General features: G+C 42.6%; 1 pseudogene across 1 annotated transcript; it reads right to left on the minus strand.

The window, feature by feature from the left end:
* Window positions 1-268: 268 nt before the first annotated feature.
* Window positions 269-3,682, minus strand: LOC311525496 (annotated as a pseudogene). The gene has a single exon. The product of its transcript is annotated as an uncharacterized misc_RNA (transcript).
* Window positions 3,683-6,588: the final 2,906 nt, after the last annotated feature.

A 6,588-nucleotide genomic window follows, 5' to 3' on the forward strand; every position in this document is an offset into this window, starting at 1 on the left:
ATTAACCTAAACATTTAAAGTTCTTAAACATTAAAAAATGAAATGTAGAAATTAATCTAAACATTAGGCTTTAACAAGTGTAAAGATAATTAAAAGTTCATAGTAGAGCTTTTTCTCAATGCAGTTGTTCTCTTTAATTGCCTCGAAGCTGGATTTACATAATTTCAGGGAGTTTGAAAATGAAAGTTTGCACCTTACCTTTTCTTAAAAGTGATTTGCATATTGTTTTAAAATAGTTTCACAATAAAGGTCATATGTTCACTGTGCCAAACAGCTGCAGACAGGAAGGCATTCATAATTTTGTTAAGTTTTCATTTTGGGTTTGCAAAGGTTGTTTCCATCATTCTTTTCTACCCCAGGTTTGCTCTCTTTGGTTCACAATTACTTAGCTTTGCTACTGAGCTCTTCTTTCTTTCTTTCCTTTTTTACATTTTTAAAGCACATTAAAACCCAATTAACAAATTTCATCAAATTAAGCTTGATGGCCCGCAGACTCAAGGCTTCTGTTTAGCCACAGAACAGGTACAAGAACACATAGTATCAAACAAGCTTCACTCACATACGGTCACTAGCCCAGTCTATAAGCCTCAACCATGGCTTGGCAATGTGCAGGTGGTTTTAGGACTGATCTCTTTGTAATGCAAGTGCCACTGTCATAGTCCCCTTCAGTGAGGGGAAGCCAGATATTTTCAAATACTGGACACAAATGTCTTCAATTTCCAGGCTGATATCTAGAAATCGCAGAGATGGGCCCATCAGAAGTGTCATAAGCAGACAGAGAGAGTCACTGCAGGCCACTGTGTTTGGGATCATTCCAGATGGAGACCAGAAGACAAAATAGGATCTTCATCCTCTTTCCCCTAACTTGTCTTCAAGGCCATGTTGAGTTTATGCCAAAACAGCGGAATCTCCTTCTCCTCCTGGGGCCACGTGAGATGTTTTCTTCTTCACCAGCTTTTTCATTCTGCGGTAGGGTGATAGACTATCACTGGGGATGTGTTCCAGGAAAATTAGGACCAGGACATCCATGTGTTCATCAAAGAGGCGAAAGCTGGCCACCTGCATCTCCTTAGAGCACCACTCACTTTCCAGGTAATGGTGGGTTATGACACAAATGGTCTTCCTGCTGGCATAGATGTTCTGCACAATGTTCTTCAGGATGCACTTCCCTGGTTCAAAGTCACAGTGGTGCAGACATAGCCTCCAGTGGTATTTGTCTTCCAGTGTGGGAAGGAGCTCATTGATCACCCACTCCTGGTCATGCGTGTTGTAGGAGACAAACGCGTCATACTCGTATTTTTTATGTTGCCTCATCCTTTAGTAGCTCTTGTCATGAATATTGGCAAGGAGCAGGTGATAAGCATAAATCCCCTGCCACCTCCAGGGAAAAAAGATGCAGGCTATCATCAGTAAAATAATTGTGGTTGTATTCGTAACAAACAGAATAAACTCATGGTCGACTGTGCAGGAGGAGGTGTGAAAGGCCCACAGTTTCCTTCCCTTATTGGCAAGTGGGAAAGCACAGGTGTACTGGTAGAAATAGATCATCTGAGTTTTTAAGTCATGAAGAGACCAATTGAGAAACATTTGGTTATCACAAGAACAAGTGAAAGGATTTTGTCTAAGATCCAAAAAAGTAAGGTAAGATAAAGCCCTTATGTGCTTAAGTTCAATTACATTTAGTTTGTTTCCAGACACTCTGAGTATGACTAGCTTAGAAAAGTTTACTTGGAGAACAAAATCAAGGGACTGCAGCCCTATTTTATTGAGATGTAGCTCTCTCAGCTTCGGTACAGGCTGGAACAGAGCTGGGCTAATGGGACTGATTGGATTTGAGCAACAATCCTGTTCTTCAAGCATAGGGGTGTAACTAAAGGTGGCTGGATCCAAATTAGTGACGGGCAAGTTGCCAGCATGGATTCTCACTATTGATTCCAACCCTTGCAAGAAGTTAGATGGGAAATTCAGAAGCCCATTCCGATGTTGGTTGTTCAGAGAGAGGTATTTTAAGGGCTTCAGGAGAATGAAGGGAGGGTTGTCAAGTTCTCCAGATGTCTCATAGGGGATGTAATTTTCAAAAAGCTGAAGATCAACCAATGAGTTTACTCCCTGGAAGATGCCTTTCTGGAAGGTTTGCTTGGTGATCTTATTTGTGGCAAGAAGCAGTGTCTGAAGGTGGCTCAGACCTTCAAAGGCTCCGGGTTCTATTGTGCTAATTTGGTTGTCCAGCAGGCTGAGAAACTGCAGAGAAGTCAGATTCCTAAAAGTTTCTTTCTTGATGGAGCTCATCTTATTTCCTGTTAGTTCCATTTTTTCCAGCTTCCCTAAACTATCTGAAAAAGGTTGTGAGATTTCCAAAAGGAGGTTCATTCCGATATTTAATTCCAACAAATTGTGTAGATCCGAAAACAAATCTGAGCTGATCTTAGTGATTCTGTTTCCAGTTAGATTGAGGTGCTCCAGGTTCTTTAGATTGGCAAAGTCATTTGGGACAATTTTCCTAATTTGGTTAAAGCTGAGACCCAGACTTTTCAGAGACGTTATATTCGAAGTTGCATTTGGTACTGCAGCGAACTCATTGTTTGCCAGGGAAAGACTCTGTAAAGAATTCAGGGGCTGAAAAGATATACACGGCACCACTTTAAACCTGCTGTGTGTCAGATCCAAATGCCATAAATGAGTGCAGTTTTCAAAGACAATTCCTTTAATGCTTTCAAATTTATTGCCTTGTAAGTTAAGAGTCTTGACATTTCGGTGCCAGAGGCATACTTTTTCTATGATATTGTCAGAATCAGTCAAGTTCAACTCATTTAGGTGGATCTCCTCTAGCAAAGAGCAATTCAGTTTTTGGACCACAGCCAATATGTCTAGTGGTGTCATAAATATTCCTCCTAAATATAATCTCTTTAACCCTTTCAGGAAACAAGGGTCTTGTATAATCCATGTAATGTGGTTATGGGTGCCAGAGAAAGATAAATCCAGTGAAAGAAGTCTATACAAAGCATCAGTTGCAACATCAATGAAAGAGATTGGGTTATGGGATGCATCCAGTTCACAAAGCCACATGGGCACATTTACAATATCTTTGGTAGTGAAATTTGTTATATTGTTCTCTCTTATGTGCAGCTCTTCCAAAGATTTTACCTTAAACACAACATCCAAAGCATTCAGAGAATGTAACTTGTTTGATGATAAATCAATTACCTTTAACTTCATCAGGTGGGCAAAGGCAGATGCCTCAATCCTGTCAATATTATTTTCCCTAAGTAGCAAGACTGTAAGGTTCCCCAGCCCATCAAACATAGAGCTGGAAAGAACTCTCAGCTGGTTTGAAGTGAGGTTCAAGATCTTTAGGCTGCTTGTGTGAGTAAAAGTGCCTTCTTCAATTAGATGAATTTGGTTCTGAGAAACATTCAAGACTTGCAACAGACTCAGTTTGCTGAAGTCGCTCTGCCTCAGGCTTGCAATCTGATTCTCAGACAGATCTAAGTTGTTTACATTCCAGGGAAGATGACTTGGGACTCCAGGCAAGTTCTGATGATAGCACAGCACCTTTATCATTTTGCTCCACTGTTCATGGACCATACAGTTCTGCAGTGAGTAAGGAGTCACTCCTTGGACTTGGCTGTAGAAAATCAAGGCAGAGAAAAGCTGCAGGAACAACATCTCTCTAACTCCTGATCGCTCCTTAGTTCAAAACCAAGAAGAGTCGTAGTGAGGAGAAAGCTGAAAGTGAAATTAGTGCTCTTGTATAATCAGGAAAAGTCTCCAAATGCGGAAGAGAAAAATCCTCATGTTGCATATCACTATTAATAAAATATTGAGGTCTCTGTTTTCAGAAGAGCTGGAGTTAGTTGTGTTAGGGGGCTTATTCCTTCACCCACTTACTTCCCTGGTCCTTCTCGCATGAACAGAGAGCAACAATACCCGAAGTCCAAAGGTGCAAACAATTCGATGTTTATTGGGGTGAACTTCCAGCAAGCATGATTCCAGTTTCCTTCCTTAGTATCCTCCTTCCCAGCTCTGACACCACAGAGCCTTACACCTGTGTCCCTGTTCCCATTCCTACCCTTAGCCAAACATGATTCCAACTTCCTTACTCCCATTCCCTGTTCCCATTTCCCCCTTTAGCAAAACATGATTCCAATTTTCTTACCCCCATTCCCTGCTCTCATTTCCCACACCCACACCCAGTCACTTCCTCATTGACTACAGATTATATAGTAAAACTTGAGTTCTGCTTAGCTATACCTTAACCAATCATTTTCCTGAAATTTAACTAACCAATCCTAACATATTGTAACATGATTATGTAACCAATTATATCCCACCACCTTAATTAGTTTACACCCAGCAAAATTAATTATACAGCAGACAGGAACAATCACAGAACCAGACAGAGATTATACAGACAAACAATAGCAAAGTGGGAACTACAATGACAAGACAACACAGAAGTGAGGATTTCACATCCCAGCTATTTATAAGTGAGTTCTTGCCAGACAGGATGCTATCAAACTAAGTTTCCTTTTACATTTTCTAGGCACTTCCCTTTCTCTGGAGGTGATAGGAATACAATCCTGTCCTGATAGTGCCTAACAGCCCAATAGCACCTTATTTCAGTGTGACTAGTTTGGAATGTGAGGATGTGACCGTTCGCTTCCCAGCTTATGGCTGCCTCTGCTGCTTAGCCAAAGGCCTGAGCCTAAGCACAGGGCCACAAACTGTCACAGTAAGAGAAGGCCCTTACACTGGCAGACAGTGGTTTTGATTCTTTCTTTTATACCTCTGGAACTAGCCAAGTGATAAGAATACACCTAAATTCTTAAAGCACAGGCCTTTGCAGACAGGCCTGAATATCTGTATCCTAACAAGTTGCTTTAAGTCACATCCTACTGAAGAATTAAAAATTAAAGGGCCAAATTTTCAAAGGATAGTGCAGTGCGTATGTGAGCACCCGATAGGGCCTGTTTACAACATTCAGGAATGTGCACAATGGGTAAGTGTGCAGAAAGGCCATAATTTCTGTATATATATATATATCTTCTTACTATATGTTCATTCTATGCATCTGATGAAGTGGGCTGTAGCCCACAAAAGCTTATGTTCTAATAAATTTGTTAGTCTCTGAGGTGCCACAAGGACTCATGTTCTTCTTGCGGATATAGAATAACACGGCTGCTACTCTGAAATCTCTCCACAGTGTAATTCACCTGAGGCAGACAGACAGCACAAGGGGTATACTGCACTTAAGTCCTTCACAAAGGGGTGAATTTCACCCTGTGCCTTCCATCTGAGGATCTCAAAAGGACTTTACAAATATTTGTGAGTCAAACCTCATAACAGCCCTGTGGGGTATGTATGAATAAGGAAATTCAATGGAGTGTTGCTACTGCATTGCATGAGAATCTCAGCTTTTTCTAAATTAATTTCTAGCCCTAGTGGTTGCAGAGAAAAGTTGGAAAATGTGACCCTTAAAAGTGCAAACACCAGAAGCCAAATAAAAAGAACCCCAAATGTATTGGGTTTTGAAATCACATGATTTTTAAGCTAATCTTGTGATTTTTGAACCCTTGGGGTTGGTGGCAGTATGAGTGTGGTGGGGTGTGCTCCCCACACTGCCCCTACAAGAGCTGAATAGGACCAGGTGGGCCAATCAGCTAATTAGGCTGCAAATGAGGAAGCTTTAGGCTGGAGGCAGCTAGTTAGAGAGAAACTCACCTGTGAGGGACAGGTGAGGTTTATACAAAGGACAGGAAATTGGAAGCAAAAAGGGGAGCAGGGAGAAGTTTGTGATCACTCCCTGGGAAAAGGGAGGAGTGATTGTGGGGGGAAGAGCATGCTGCAGAGATGAGTTGCCTAAAGTTACTCCCGGGGTGTGGGGAGGGAAGAGACTGGCAAACACAGAGGTGTGGGGAGGGCCAGATGGTTTGGAAACCACTCAGGGAAAGGCAGCAAGGTGCAGGAAATGGATCTTGGCTGCTGTGTAGAGGGCCCCTGAGCTGGAACCCAAAGTAGAGGGTGGGCCTGGGTTCCCCTACCAGTCTCTGCGGGAGTGGCACTGTGAGGCAGTGAAGTGGAAGACTGCCTGAGGCTACTGCAGAGCAGGAACCTTGATACATTTCCCCCATATACACCCCACAAGGGGTAAGTACAATAGTGACATGGTCGGAGGGCTGAGTGATGAAGAGGATGCTGCAGTTCTGTAGTGAAAGACAGGCTGCAGAGGAGAAATTGACAGGGTATAATTGCTGGAAAGGGTGTTGGCTTGACTGAGCTAACCCACAGAATGACCAGGAAGCAAGTAGAGCCCCCTGTCACAGTGGGGCACAGAGAGACTTGTCCAAGGTCACACAGCGAGTTTCTAGCAGAACAAGGGCTAGAATGCAGATCTCTGGATTATTAGAGCAGTGCCTCGGGGCATTCCTGCGGCTGTTGTAATGGGAGCTCTTGGCTTTGCACATTAACTGCTCCCGGATGCTAGGAAGATTGTGAGACCAGATCCAATGTCACTTTGGCCCCATAAGTAGCTTCCCAAGGCAAAAAAGCCAGTGACAAATGTAAAATCCAAAGGGGATAGAACTCGGG

The sequence above is a fragment of the Lepidochelys olivacea genome (genome assembly GCF_965140295.1).
Source record: "Lepidochelys olivacea isolate rLepOli2 genome assembly, chromosome: 8".
Lineage (NCBI taxonomy): Eukaryota > Metazoa > Chordata > Testudines > Cheloniidae > Lepidochelys > Lepidochelys olivacea.